Source organism: Sinocyclocheilus grahami, unplaced genomic scaffold, assembly GCF_001515645.1.
Source record: "Sinocyclocheilus grahami isolate Dianchi unplaced genomic scaffold, SAMN03320097.WGS_v1.1 scaffold75.1, whole genome shotgun sequence".
Classification (NCBI taxonomy): Eukaryota; Metazoa; Chordata; class Actinopteri; order Cypriniformes; family Cyprinidae; genus Sinocyclocheilus; species Sinocyclocheilus grahami.
This window is the reverse complement of record NW_015505254.1, coordinates 770,125-785,740: the sequence shown is the minus strand read 5'-3', so window position 1 is coordinate 785,740 and position 15,616 is coordinate 770,125. Positions and strand designations below refer to the sequence as shown.

The 15,616-nt window shown below is 39.2% G+C and overlaps 1 pseudogene; it reads left to right on the top strand.

Moving 5' to 3' along the window:
* LOC107585857 (macrophage-expressed gene 1 protein-like) overlaps nt 1–13,791 on the top strand; it is a 19,826-nt pseudogene extending 6,035 nt beyond the window's left edge.
* The last annotated feature ends 1,825 nt before the right edge of the window (nt 13,792–15,616 follow it).

Genomic DNA, 15,616 nt, shown 5'->3' with positions numbered 1-15,616 from the left:
ATTTAACACTAAGAAAAATTGCACATACTGCACTCAGGAAATAAATAGAAAAAAAACATCAACATCCCTTTTATGACACCTTGTAAATCTAGATTTACCATTTTCTAAATCAATAATGATCAATCTTGAACAATTACACTGAAAAATGCTCCATCACGCCACAAATACATCTTTCTACATCAGAAGATTTTTCAGAGATTGCATTCTAGGTTCAGCCATTGAATGAAATCAAAGGTGTCCTTCAGTACTGGAGGATACTATAATTTCATAGCATAAATCCAAGTCCAAAGAGCAGGCATATCTTGGGGAGGATTTTCCAGATCATCCAATACAATTGTACCTTCCAAAATGATTGCAGTAGACATGGCATTAAATGCAGTGAGTTAGGCATGGCTCTAGAGTCCTCAGCTCAGGGATCATGGTCAATAGGCCGACTGACATCTCTTCTTCATCATAGTCCTAGAAACAAAAATACAATATGACAAAAATAAGTAATTACATTTTAAGAGTACATATTCAGGTTAAACATTTGCAAACAAATTAATATCTGTGTATTATGTTTAGATATAAAGGACTTTTCAAACTGAGCACAGCAGTGGATCCCAGATAAAAAAAAAAAAAAAGACATTCAATCTCTTGTACAAAAAGACAAGACAAACTGAACCGTATGCCAGCTATACAATAATCTATTCTGAAACTGCTGCTTTGACATTTGAAAAGTGTAAAAAAAAAAAAAAACAACAACAATAGCATTTTTGTTAAATACTGACATATATATTCTCTTTTGTGTGATATCTAAAGACTGACCACAAAACCATGATCAAGAGAGCACCCTCATAGGCCATGCCTTAAATGAGTGGTTTTCACGTGTCTATCATTCATATATTAGACTCTTTGTTTTTGTTCTCTTGCTTATCTGATTTCTTTATTTCTTTCAAACCTCCTTTTTGATTTTTATATTTCTTTCACTTACCTTTATTCTTTTCTGTTCTTCCTTTCTGACTTCTTTCCTCTTTGTGTTGTTTCCTTTACTCTTCCTTCATCTAGATTGTCAGACTCCTTGTTACCTAATTTCTATTTTCTTTCTTCACATTATTTTTCTTACTCTTATTTAAAAAGGGTTCACCCAAAAATGAAAATTCTGTCATTAATTACTCTCTCATGTCGTTCCAAACCAGTAAGACCTTCATTCATCTTCGGAACACAAATGAAGATATTTTTGAGGAAATCTGAGAATGCTTGTAAACAAGGCATAGTGCATGCGTGTTCTACGTCAGAACGCCGGCTCCTGCTTCAGCAGCATCACACGCATGCGTCGTGGTACTCTCGTGAACGATGTCCTTTCTTTCTTTCTGGGTCTTGAACGTGGTAGTTGTGTTGCTGTCTATGCAGAAAGCTCTTGGATTTCATCAGAAATATCTTAAATTGTGTTCCGAAAATGAACAAAGGTCTTATAGGTTTGGAACGACATGAGGGTGAGTAATTAATGACAGAATTTTCATTTTTGAATTTTCAACTAACCCTTTAAGTATTTTTCTCTTCTTTCCAACTCTGTTCTTTTATTATACATTCCCTTTCCTAAGCACACCTATGTGAATAAGCATATACTATGTGGAAACATGGAATTGGAGAATTGTCATATTCCATAGCTTCCATATTTTAATAAGTTTTTCAGCAGTTGAGCTCTCTTTTCACTGAATAAACAAGTAGAACTTCCACTTCCACTGCATGAGTTTAAGTCCCCAACAAAAGAGCACATAGAATATGACAAGAAAATGGTTATAATTAGTGCTGGGCATTGACGCACATTTAAAAACTAGTTTCTACTCCAAATAAGTTTCTGAAATATAAACATTTAAACAGTGATTGTGATGATAACTTGTTTTCATGACATTTGTTCAAACATTAAATGCTGAAAAGTTGGCACCAGAGGCGGATCCAGTCCCAACCCCAGTACCTCCCTATTCAGAGCTGATATTTCCATAAATCATCCTCTGAGACCACTACTCGAAGCTTCCCTCAACTCTATCCTACAAGCCGTCGCCCCCAGGACCCTCCAATCTTACCTAACAGCTTATAAAAATACTTTAAAGCATTTCACTCCACCTACAACCTGCCATTTCCGGACTTTTCCTTGCTCGCTATCACCTCATTCATCTCTCACCTTAACATCAACAAAAACCTCCAAATCAGCTCCATTAAGGGTTATCTAAGCGGAATCCAGTTTTTTCACAAACTCTTATACGGTTCACCCTCACCCCAGATAGCCAATTCTCAGACCTCCCTACTCATCAAAGGTATCCAAAGATCCCATCCCACTCGCCCAGATACCAGGCAACCCATTACCTTACAAATTTTGACCAAATGTATTTCTACCCTCCGCAGAGGTTATCATTCCATTCACACCGCCCACACGCTTGACGCTATGTTCATCCTGGCTTTCTTTGGTTTTCTCAGATGCTCTGAGCTCACTATCACACCTAGCTTCAACCCAAATACCCACCCCACTATTTCCGATCTAACAGTGCTGGATGATGAAACCATCTCTTACTTCATCAAGCAAAGTAAAACAGACCAGACCAGGAAAGGCCATTTCATTTTTATTTTCAACCTCCAATCACCCATACTACCATACCAGGCCCTCCTAGCCTTCATCCAGCTCAAGAAATCACAGTCCAAACTCCCATCCGACCCCCTTTTTACAGATGATTCCAACCGTCCCGTCACCCGTTTCTGGTTTCAAAAGCACCTCAAGTCAGTTCTGCTCCTATCCGGCATCCCAGCAGATAATTTTTCCAGCCATTCATTTCGAATCGGGGCGGCTACCACAGCGGCCAAAAAAAGGCCTCTCCCAGCAGCAGATACAAGCACTCGGTCGCTGGTCGTCAGAAGCATTCAAGAGCTACATTCGATCTGACCGCTCCCACATCAAGGAAGCTCAACGAACCCTCATCGGCCACCCCCTTTAAATGTCAGTACAGCCCCATCCACTCAAGACCAGCAGTGACCGCCCCGGCAGGTGCTTTTCTATATTTCCCCACTGCCCCAGCAGTGCCCGCTCCCGCAGGAGTTTTTTCCATATTTCCTCACTGCCGCAGCAGTGCCCGCTCCCGCAGGAGCTTTCCATATTTCCCCACTGCCGCAGCAGTGCCCGCTCCCGCAGGAGCTTTCCATATTTCCCCACTGCCGCAGCAGTGCCCGCTCCCGCAGGAGCTTTCCATATTTCCCCACTGCCGCAGCAGTGCCCGCTCCCGCAGGAGCTTTCCATATTTCCCCACTGCCGCAGCAGTGCCCGCTCCCGCAGGAGCATTTTCCATATTTCCCCACTGCCGCAGCAGTGCCCGCTCCCACAAGAGCTTTTCCTTACTTCCCCACTGCCGCAGCAGTGCCCGCTCCCACAAGAGCTTTTCCTTACTTCCCCACTGCCGCAGCAGTGCCCGCTCCCACAAGAGCTTTTCCTTACTTCCCCACTGCCGCAGCAGCGCCCGCTTCCGCAGAAGCCTCTAGTTCTCTCTCCTAAGCCTCAGCAGTGGCACTGCTGCGGCAGTGGGGAAAAATAGAAAAGCTCCTGCCGGAGCGGGCACTGCTGGTTTTGAGTGGATGGGGCTGTACTGACATTTAAAGGGGGTGGCCGATGAGGGTTCGTTGAGCTTCCTCGATGTGGGAGCGGTCAGATCGAATGTAGCTCTTGAAAGTACTTCAAGCGATGTCCAGCACCCACCAATTGTAAAGTTCTGCATATTTGGGGGGTTATCAACGCTCCTCTCTGGCTGCTGTCCCATACTAATTGCATCTTTGGGGGAGCATTTTGGGTCCGGGCTTAATCCCGAGCTCGGACCCCTCTCCCCGGCCAGGGGGAGTACCCCGGGCTCGAGAGTAATTACCGAGCTCGGAGCCCTCTCCCCGGACAGCACGCCAAATACGCATAAACTTTACTCGGTTCATTATAAGTAAGTGTGAACTCGTGAAAGTAGATTCAGTGATTACATTTTACAGTGTAGAGGTGCTCCCAGGTGGAGGCTGGGATAACCTGCGCAACATAGATTCATACATTCCCAATGTCAGACCACAGAAGATGGCATTTATCTCATTCCAGATGAAGTCTTTGTCATTCCACAGAAAACAAGCGGAGTGGAAACTCACTCTGAGACCATCATGTCATGGCTGGAACAGAAAAGCTCCACATCAAGATCCATCAATGCAGATGTTTCCTTCCCATCTGTACTAAACGGAAAATTCTCTGAAGAAAACACACGCATGAAAACACACCAAGTGAGAGAGAATTCAGTAACAACACGAGTTCAGGTAAGTCAGAAAAGTGGAGAAGTAAAAGCAGCATAGTTTTTAAAGATTTATTTTATTAGGATAGGACAGTATTTAGACAGGAAGTGAAGTCGCAGAGAGAAAAAAGGGGTGGTCAGGGTCGGGAAAGGTCCGCAAGCCAGGACTTGAACTCGGGACATCCGAAGCATGGTGCTATATACTGGCACACTACCCACAAGGCAATTAGCACCAACGCAGCATGTTTTTTTTCAATGTCAAAAAAAGCATATTCTTTCTCTTTCTCTATGTCTGTCCAAAGTTAAAACCTGGTTTCAAGTAATTTTCTTAAACTTAATAGTAGTAAAGCTAAAATTCTTCTCATAGGTACAAAAATTAATTTGGCAAAGTCCAAGGGATTTTCCTATGTGCGTTATTAATCACATTAATGTTACTCATCCAGCCCTCTCAACGAATAGTGCTGCTATTATGGTTCACGCTTTAGTCGCATTACTTATTGATTATTGTAATGCTCTTTCCACAAGCTTATGCACAAAAGTTAGTCCAGAACTCAGCTGCACGAATCATCTCGTCTTTGCTGGAACATATTACTCCTGTTCTTCAACATATTGAATTCAAATTTTTCTTCTTGTTTACAAGGCATTGTATAACCTCACATTTCCTTACATTTAGATTACATTTACTTTTAATTATTTAGCAGCTGCTTTTATCCAAAGTGACTTGCAAATGAGGAAAATAGGAGCAACAAACCAACAAAAAAGCAACAATATGTAAGTACTGTGACACGTCTCGGTTATGTAGCAAGGTTTTTAAATTTTATAAAAAAAAATGTTTTGATAATAAATAAAAAGAATAAAAAGTAGATAGAATAGAAAGCTAGTGTTAGAGTGGTCAAGTTATTATTATTTTTTATAATAAATAAAAAGAAAGCAAGTGGATAGAATAGAAAAAGAATAGAGAACGTTGTTAGAGGGTCGGGTCAAGTTTTTTTTTTTTTTATAAATAAAAGAAAACAAGTACGCCTAAATATTACAGAAATAGAATAGAGTTCGGCAACGCGAGGAGCTTGGCAGCAGACCAAGGGTCTTGCTCCCTACTCAGAGAACATGGGTTCCCCAGACGTTCTCTTTCATAGGTTCTTTCAATTGTTTAGGGCTAGGGTTCACGCTAGGGCTGCACGATATTGGAAAAATATCACATTGCGATATTTAGTTTTTCTGCGATATATATTGCGATATGAAAAAAAAATTGGGAAAAATAATCAATGATGGGGGTGAGTAAATCAGCACAGAAAATAAACAAATTACAAGCATAGATAAATATAATAGAACAAAGATACAAATGAAATAAACAATGCGTTATATTTTTCAGGTAGGTCTAACAGTATTCAAGTTCAGAAATTAATAATCAAATGTAAAATAACACTGCATAGTCTTCACTGTATAAATTAAATCTAATAAATCTGTGTTAAAGCTACAAAAGTGTTTTGTTGTTTTATTAACATTCTGCATATAAATACTGTAATAAATACTGTAGAATACTTTAGTTTTTACTACAGTAAACTGTAGTGTATTGTAGTATAATATACCCTATAGTTGTAGAAAACTTAGTAGAGTATTGGGTAAAGTAATTTGTTTATATTACTATAGTTGTTATATTACCACAGCAACTATAGTTTTTATATTACCACAACAAATTAATTCAAGTACTTTACTATAGTATGGTTCAAAAACACTATAGTATTTACTATAAATTACTATAGTATTTTTTTCATGTGGGTCATTTATGACGTACTGACAAAGTTCAAATGATTTGTAACGGTCGCTTTGTCACATCCAGTGTAGACAGACTGTAGATGTTGCAGCAAAACACAGCTATCATGTTCGGTGTAGACACGGTGTCTGTGTGTGAGCAAAGAAAACGATCAGCATAAATAATAATCAGAATCGCGAATGTGCACATCGTGATATCGATGCTGAAATGATATATTATGCAGTTTCAGTACCGAATGGTATCGCGGTCGGTACTTTTGACAGCACTAGAGAGGACCTGCCACTACACAAATGTCCTCTGGGGGACCTCTCTAAAAAGAGCTTGAGAGGAAGCCACACTCCTGGTGGAATGTGCCCGAACACTGAGAGGTGAAGAAAGACCACGCGCCTCGTATGCCAATGAAATAGCATCCCTAACCCAGTGAAAAATTCAGTACTTCGATGCGGCAAGCCCATGGTGGCCAGCACCAAAGCATACTAACAGCTGGGGAGATTTTCTCCAATGGCTAGAGCAGTCCACGTAGAGCTTCAAAGCTCGGGCAGAGCATGTGAAGTTTCTCATCGCCTGAAGCAAAAAGAGGAGATGAAAAGAATGAAGGGTGACCACCTGAGAGCGAAATGATGTAGGACAAAACATTGGGGACATAGCCTGGCCTGGGTTGTAAGGTTACTTTGACCAGACCCGGGGTGAAGTCCATACACACTTCACTGACAGAGAGAGCTTGCAATCACTTCAAAGAAGTTAGCGCCAACAAAAGCGTAACCTTGAGATTCAGAATCCCCTCTGGAGCTGACTCCAAGGGCTCAAAAGGAGCTTCCATTAATCCCTTCCATTAATCTCCCCAGGGAAACTTCATCCAACTCTCTCCAAGTGGCGATGGCCGCAACATAAACTCTCAGAATTAACTTTATTCGTCAGGTGTGCGCAAACACATGAGGAATTTGTTGTGTTTTTTTAAGGTGCTCCTTGTACATACATAATGTGTATGAATCTGGAACAGTAGATTTATGTACAGATTTGTGCATTATTTACTCTATATGCAGCTGAATAAATAAAGAGATATGCATATGTATTTACATAATACTTGGGAAAGAGGCAATAATTAAAGATGGAGAATGAATTACAGAAATTAATTACAGAACACAGGTAATGATTCATGTGTTAGCTGTTTAAGCTGGAGATGGCATGGAGGAAAACTGTTTTTATGCCTAGATGTTCTAGTGCACAGAGATCTGTAGCATCTGCCTGAGTGGAGAAGTGCAAACAGGTTGTGTCTGGGGTGAGAGGGGTCTTTGATGATGTTACCTGCCCGTTTCTTCACTCTGGAGTTGTACAAGTCCTGAAGGTTGGGCAGGTTCACACCAATGATCATTTCTGCTGTCCTAACAGATCGTTGCAGTCTTCTTATATCTGATTTGCTGGCTGACCCAAACCAGACAGTTATAGAAGAGCACAGAACCGACTCAATAACAGCTGAGTAAAACTGTATCATCTGTGCCTGTGGCAGGTTGAACTTTTTCAGCTGATGAAGGAAGTACAACCTCTGCCGGGCCTTTTTCACAATCGAGTCAATGTGAATGTCCCACTTCAGGTCCTGAGAGATGGTAGTTCCTAGGAACTTGAATGACTCCACTGCAGCCACAGTGCTGTCCCTGATGGTGAGTGGGGGGAGTGCAGGGGGGTTTCTCCTGAAGTCTACTATCATCTCCACAGTTTTGGGCGTGTTCAGCTCCAGGTTGTTGTGACTGCACCATACAGCCAGCTGCTCAACCTCTTGTCTGTAAGCAGACTCATCTCTGTCCTGGATGAGACCGATGAGGGCACCAGAATGCACTATGGGAAGATGGGAAGAAGGCAAGCCGGCAGGGCAGTGTGATGCTTTGGGCAATGTTCTGCTGTGAAACCTTGGGTCCTGCCATCCATGTGGATGTTACTTTGACACGTACCACTTACCTAAGCATTGTTGCAGACCATGCACCCAGGAACCTGAATGACTCCACTGCAGTCACAGTGCTGTCCATGATGGTGAGTGGGGGGAGTGCAGGGGGGTTTCTCCTGAAGTCTACTATCATCTCCACAGTTTTGGGCGTGTTCAGCTCCAGGTTGTTGTGACTGCACCATACAGCCAGCTGCTCAACCTCTTGTCTGTAAGCAGACTCATCTCTGTCCTGGATGAGACCGATGAGGGCACCAGAATGCACTATGGGAAGATGGGAAGAAGGCAAGCCGGCAGGGCAGTGTGATGCTTTGGGCAATGTTCTGCTGTGAAACCTTGGGTCCTGCCATCCATGTGGATGTTACTTTGACACGTACCACTTACCTAAGCATTGTTGCAGACCATGCACACCCTTTCATGGAAACGGTATTCCCTGGTGGCTGTGGCCTCTTTCAGCAAGATAATGCACCCTTCCACAAAGCAAAAATGGTTCAGGAATGGTTTGAGGAGCACAATGACGAGTTAGAGGTGTTGGCTTGGCCTCCAAATTCTCCAGATCTCAATCCAATCGAGCATCTGTGGGATGTGCTGAACAAACAAGTCCAGTCCATGGAGGCCCCATGTTCTGACTCTGCCTGTTTTAGCATTTATGCTCCCCCTACTGGTCATTTAGTATTCTACCGCTTCAATTTATGTTATTCAGTTTTCTGGTTCAGAAGAATAGCGTGCACAGCACATGATAGCGCATGCTTATTTTGTTGTGTCTTCCCATTATATTAACAGCACTTAACGAGGCACTGCCTGTAAAAGTAAAGTTTGATTATTTAAGTTATTCTGTATGTTTATCAAAGATTCCATGTGGAAATAATCGTCTTCATTACGTGATTGTTAAATATGTAGTTATGTTTATATTATAATACCTTTGAGCTGCTTAAGCATTTATCTCTCAGTATATTTATATGTGTAAACATTTTGTATGATTCTCATGTTAGATAGAACTGGGTCAACATTTTTCATATAACAGTTTATTTATACAATCTTTAAGTTTTATTTTACAGTTTTACACATTTTACTCAGTAAATCATCTGAACTATGACTTCCTGGCATCCTTTTATTGAGTAAAAGGATTGATTAAAAGTCATTTTATTGAGTAGAAGTGTTTAACTTGCTGGAAATGAAGCCAGTAGCCTACACCCCACCTCACAACTTACAAGACTTAAAGGATCTGCTGCTAACATCTTGGTGCCAGATACCACAGCACAACGTCTGGGTTCTAGTGGAGTCCATGCCTCAATGGGTCAGGGCTGTTTTGCCAGCAAAAGGGGGGCCAACACAATATTAGGAAGATGGTCATGATGTTATGCCTGATTGATCTAGGCTATATATGAAGAGTTCAGATGCAAAAGCCTCTAAGTGCCGTTTGAAATTTTCTTATAAAATCAGCATTTTTTTATCAGGCTCCTATGTGTAGATTACTGAATATAAGACATTTTTCACTTCCAGCCTTCATGAATAATTATATATCAATAAGGATTGATTAAAAGTCATTTTATTGAGTAGAAGTGTTTAACTTGCTGGAAATGAAGCCAGTAGCCTACACCCCACCTCACAACTTACAAGACTTAAAGGATCTGCTGCTAACATCTTGGTGCCAGATACCACAGCACAACGTCTGGGTTCTAGTGGAGTCCATGCCTCAATGGGTCAGGGCTGTTTTGCCAGCAAAAGGGGGGCCAACACAATATTAGGAAGATGGTCATGATGTTATGCCTGATTGATCTAGGCTATATATGAAGAGTTCAGATGCAAAAGCCTCTAAGTGCCGTTTGAAATTTTCTTATAAAATCAGCATTTTTTTATCAGGCTCCTATGTGTAGATTACTGAATATAAGACATTTTTCACTTCCAGCCTTCATGAATAATTATATATCAATTATAAATGATTAAATACAAGATTAATAGTAGTTATTAAGATTGATGTCGTGTTGAGTGTTGAGCAAGCGAGCTGTTGGCATTTAGAGAGCACTGAGGGGGGCATCAGGTGAGCAAGCTAGTTAAACGTTGCACATGCAAAAGAGAAGGTCTGCACACATCCAAAAACTTATTTAAAAATGTTTTTTTTATAATCTAGAGAATGTCCACTCTACATTCTAAAAAAGAACCCACTAGTGAGCTTAGCAACATAAAAAGACCCGGACGTCCACGGAGGACAGCAGTGGTGGATGATTAGAGGATCCTCTGGTAAAGAAAAATCCTTTGACAACATCCAGCCAAGTGAAGAACACTCTCCAGGAGGTAGGTGTGTCACTGTTAAAGTCTACAATCAAGAGAAGGCTTTACGAGAGCAAATACAGAGGGTTCACCACAAGGTGCAAACAAGGCCAGATTTGACTTTGCCATAAAACATCTAAAAAAAAGCCAGACCACTTCTGGAAAAACATTCTTTGGATGGCTGAAATTAAGATCAACCTGGAGAAGGCTTGGAACAGCTCATGATCCAAAGCATACAACATCACCTGTGAAACATGGTGGAGCAGTGTGATGGCATGAGCATGTATGGCTTCCAGAGGTACTGGGTTACTGTGAGTTGTTGAATGTAATGGTTGTTTGTTTGCCAGTCATTCTGTTCTTTGTTCCCTTTGGGTTTTGCTTTGTTTGTTCTAGTTTTTCCGTGAAATACCTGCACATAGATCCTTGTCTCTGCCTGTTTTCCGCAGCTTCTCCACAACGTTATAGTTTATCACTGGCATGTCTCTTTGACTAGTGCTTTTTTGAGTTTGAGCCTATATTTAGTATAAGTAAAATACTGTTAAAATCAGATACTCTAAGACTTTTACTCAAGTTGTTTTGGAATTGGTGACTTGTAACGTGTAGTGGAGTAATTTTCACTGTAAGGTATCTGTACTTTTACTCAAGTATGGTTTTTAGGTACTCTTTACACCTCTGGTTACTGTGATGTGACAGAGGACAGAAGCAGCTGGAAGAATTCTGAAGTGTACCGGGATATACTGTCTGCCCAGATTCAGCCAAATGGAGCAAAGTTGATTGGGCGGTGCTTCATAGTACAAATGGACGATGACCCAAAACTTACAGCAAAAGCAACCCAGGAGTTTTTGAAGGTAAAAAAGTGGAATATTCTTGCTGAAGACAAAACTAAAGGCAGAAAGACCCACAAACAAACAACAACTGAAGTCAGCTGCAGTAAAGGTCTGGCAAAGCATCACAAAGGAGGAAACCCATCTCTGTTGATGTCCATGAGTTCCAGACTTAAGGCGGTCATTGCCTGCAAAGGGTTCTCCTCAAAATATTAAAAATGAACATTGTATTTATGATTATATTTATTTGTCCAATTACATTCGAGCCCCTGAAAATGGGGGGACTGTGTATACAAATGGCTGTAATTCCTAAGCATTTTATGTTATATTTTTTGTTGAACCCCTTGATTTAAAGCTTAAGGTCTGCACTTCAATTTCATCTTGATTGTTTTAGTTTTAATTCTGTTCTGGTGGCATACAGAGCCAAAATTACGAAAATTGTGTCAGTGTCCAAATATATGGACCTAACTGTATGTATATATATATATGTGTGTGTGTGTGTGTGACCCTGGACCACAAAACCAGTCTTAAGTTGCTGGGGTATATTTTTAGCAATAGCCAAAAAAACATTGTATGGGTCAAAATTATCGATTTTTCTTTTATGCCAAAATCATTAGGATATTAAGTAAAAATCATGTTCCATGAAGATATTTTGTAAATTTCCTACCGTAAATATAACAAAACTTAATTTTTGATTAGTAATATGCATTGCTAAGAACTTCATTTGGACATCTTTAAAGGCGATTTTCTCAGTATTTTGATTTTTTTGCACCCTCAGATTCCAGATTTTCAAATTGTTGTATCTCGGCCAAATATTGCCCTATCCTAACATACATCAATGGAAAGCTTATTTATTCAGCTTTCAGATGATGTATAAATCTAAATTTCTAAAAATTGACCCTTATGACTGGTTTTGTTGTCCAGGGTCACACACACAAATATATATATATATATGTTGTCACAAAATGTGGTCTATAAAACACGCACGAAGATGAAGATCAAGTTAAATAGTCTTTAATAAATCCACAAAAGGGTAATTCACAGAAGGCAGGCAGGAGACACACGTAGGGGCAACATTCACAATACCAGACGAAGACAGAATGAACAGACTTGAACTTAAGTAGGTGGGCAAATAAGGCTAATTAATAAAACACAGGTGAACAGAATGACACAATCAGACATGAGGGGAAACTAGGTCACGGGCACATAAGGCAAGAAAACACAACAAAAGTCCATGAGTCTGACATATGTTGTTAGAAATAAAATTAATTAAATTAAATTGATTTGTCAAATCACAATATGTATATGCAAGCGAAGTTCAATTGCTAACACCACGCTCACTTTCAGTTTAATTTACATCAAAGTCTGGTTATTTTTATTTTTGCATCATCATCTCAAAATGAGTCTGTTCAAAGATATGTTTTGAATTGACTACTATTAATATGAACACATAATATATGGGTTGTGTCGTAAACTGCTGCTACATGTAGTAACTGCTTTCCTTTTTTTTATTACTGTAAAGACAAAAAATATATACCTGGCTGCTCCTACAAGACATTTTTTTCAGTTTCAGGAAAAAAAAAACAATTATCTAAATTTACCAGGAAAAGGATTTCATTTTAGATGTAATTGTTTTTATCTTTCTTCTTTTTCTTCTCAGGTGCGCAGTGATCTGTACACTGTGAATGCATATCCTGACTTTACTCTGGACTCTCGCTTTGCTCAGCAGATTGGGGAAATCGCAGATGCTACTGAGAACAATCAAACACACCTAGCAACTTATCTATCAGAGAAACTCATACTTGATTATGGTACCCATGTCATCACAAGCGTCAATGCCGGGGCCATTCTGGTGCAAGAGGACTATATAAAAAGGTCTTATGTCTCTAACAGTCAGTCAGACAAGTCTTCTGTCTCTGCATCAGCAGGCATTAACTTTTTTAACAAGGTTAACTTTAATTTTAGTAGTAAGGAATCCCAGGAAACTTCAGAAACCATCACTTACCAGCAAAACATTACATATTCTTTAGTTCAGAGCCACGGTGGGGCTTTATTCTACCAAGGAATCACTCTGCAGAAGTGGCATGAGAGCACGCAAAATAATCTAGTGGCTATAGACCGGTCTGGTGTGCCACTGCACTATTTCCTCAGTCCATCGATGTTTCCCGATCTGGCAACCCACTTGGAGGGGACCAATACCGTTGTCCACCTCAGTACAGCCAACACCTTGCTGCCATTAGCGATGGCTGTCAGGTATTGTACTGTGTCCAATCAGGTGAGTTTACTGGTGGCCAGTTAAAACCTATTCACCTCCCACCATTCACAAGACCACCTCTGGTCAACATGATGGCGACAAACACTGTAGCTGTGATGACAGAAGGTGATCGGGCCTGTCTGAGGGTTGGAGAAACCAAAAAATGGAGACTGTCAAAACCTGGTGAAGTCAATCAAATGGTCGGAACGTTCGAGACATTCTCTACCCGGATGTCAGGAGGTGAAAAGGCTGGAGTGGCCTGTGGTGTAATGACTTTTATCGCAATTGTGGTGGCAGGTATTGTCATCTTAGTGAAACGCAGAAGGAATTTTTCTAACTTTGTGTCAAGAAGGGGGTATGAAGAGATACACTGTGATGGCCAAAATGGTGTAGAAAGTCATAGAGAGAAACAGAATACAAATGAAAACCCCACTCAACCTCTGCTGCCTTAGTTATGTCAGAGTGCATTAAGATTTGTTAATTATTCTAAAAGTTAAATCTTAAACAGCTTTGTAATCAAAATTCACAATGATTAACATTTGCCTTATTGATCCTGTGTTTTAATGAGAACATAGGCCTATCTGCAATTATATGTGTTCAGTTCAGTAAGACGGGTTCTGAATGTTCTAAAGATTTTTTTTCACTGTGTGTTTTGCTTCAAGGGACATTTGTGTTGTTTTTACTTTCTTTTTTATAATAGTTTATTCTTCATTTATAATAATTGATTCATTTAATTATTTAATTATTCCATTGAATAATTTAACCATTTATAATAATAATTTTAAGCCATTTACATGTTAATTTCATTGATTTATACATTGATTAGTCATTTATATTATTGTTTTATTATTATTTTTCCATTGTTGTTTAGTCTTATGATGTGTGGTTTCAAGGTATATTCGTGTTCATGAGTTGAGATAAGAGAATGTCTCCACTTCAAGGTTTTTAACATCAAGAGAAGATGTTGTGAAGCAGTAATTTTCCATTGCTATTGCTTGTGGTATAATAACACTTGTTGGATTTGTGCTGGTCAGATGAAGCCTAAGCACTGAAACATACGCAACTAAGACTATTCAATAAACTCTGCTTCTTTTTTTATCATCATCACTTTGTCTCCTGCTTCTGCTCTTCACTACTCTAAGACTGTTAATACGTTCTGTGTAGGCCTATAAGACAAAACACTGGTTTTGGGTAACAGACAAGACTTGCTGTGGTTTGGGTATTAAACAACTTTGCTGACTAGTTGTTCTGTTACCAGACAAAACTGATATTTTCTGACAGGATCTGGTGTCCGGGGATGGATCTGATATTTCTGACATGGAGGCATGATCTAACAGTTCCAAATAAACAAACTTGTGAAACATTTTTTCTGTATTCTTATTTCTGTGTTTTCTGTAAAGACCATCGACTCTACCGTGTGACTCCACCGGGCAGGGACACCGGCAAGGGACATAAGTATCACTTTTTATTTCTCCTCTTTCCTACTTGTTTCACTTCTGTTTCAGTTTTTTATAACCACTTACTATGTGTCAGTAAGTTGTTGTTATTTTAGCATGTGTGTTTTTAGGATTACTGATAAACTAATGTAGTTTGATTTGTATTAGTTATCTATTTTAGTTTTAGTTACAGTTGTAGTAATGTTGTTATTTTATTAGTTTTTTATTATGTCTGTATAGGCTTTTTATTTAGTTTTAGTTTTATTTATTTTGAGTTATTTCAGTACTTCAACATACAAAATGGAAATGAAATAATATATATATATATATATATATATATATTGAATGCATTTATATATATGAACATGTATATGTATGTGTGTGTGGCTGTACATACACACATGTAGTTGTTTTTTTGGTGTTTGGCTTAGTGTTATGTTAGAATCATTATTATACTCATACCATTTGTTCTTTTAATATTTTGAATTGTTTTTAGCTTAATTTTTTTGTTTTCATTTAAATGGTTAGTTTTGAAATGTTGTTGTAAACATTTGTCATTTTTATTTAATTTCTTTTATTTTCTTAAATGTGTATATATATAGTATTTATAGAGTTTTAGCTTTTAGTTTTAATTACTTTTTCTTATTTGTAAGTCTAAATGACTAAAAGTAAAAGTAAAAGTATTCAGGCCTAGTGTCTGAAGTCTCTTTTTAATAATGTGGTCTTGGCGACAAATAGTTATAACTACGACTGATTTGAATATATGGGATTATTAGCCGATATCATACCATATGTCATATACTCGTAAGGACAGTAGCTTGGAAATAATATTTCACGTCTT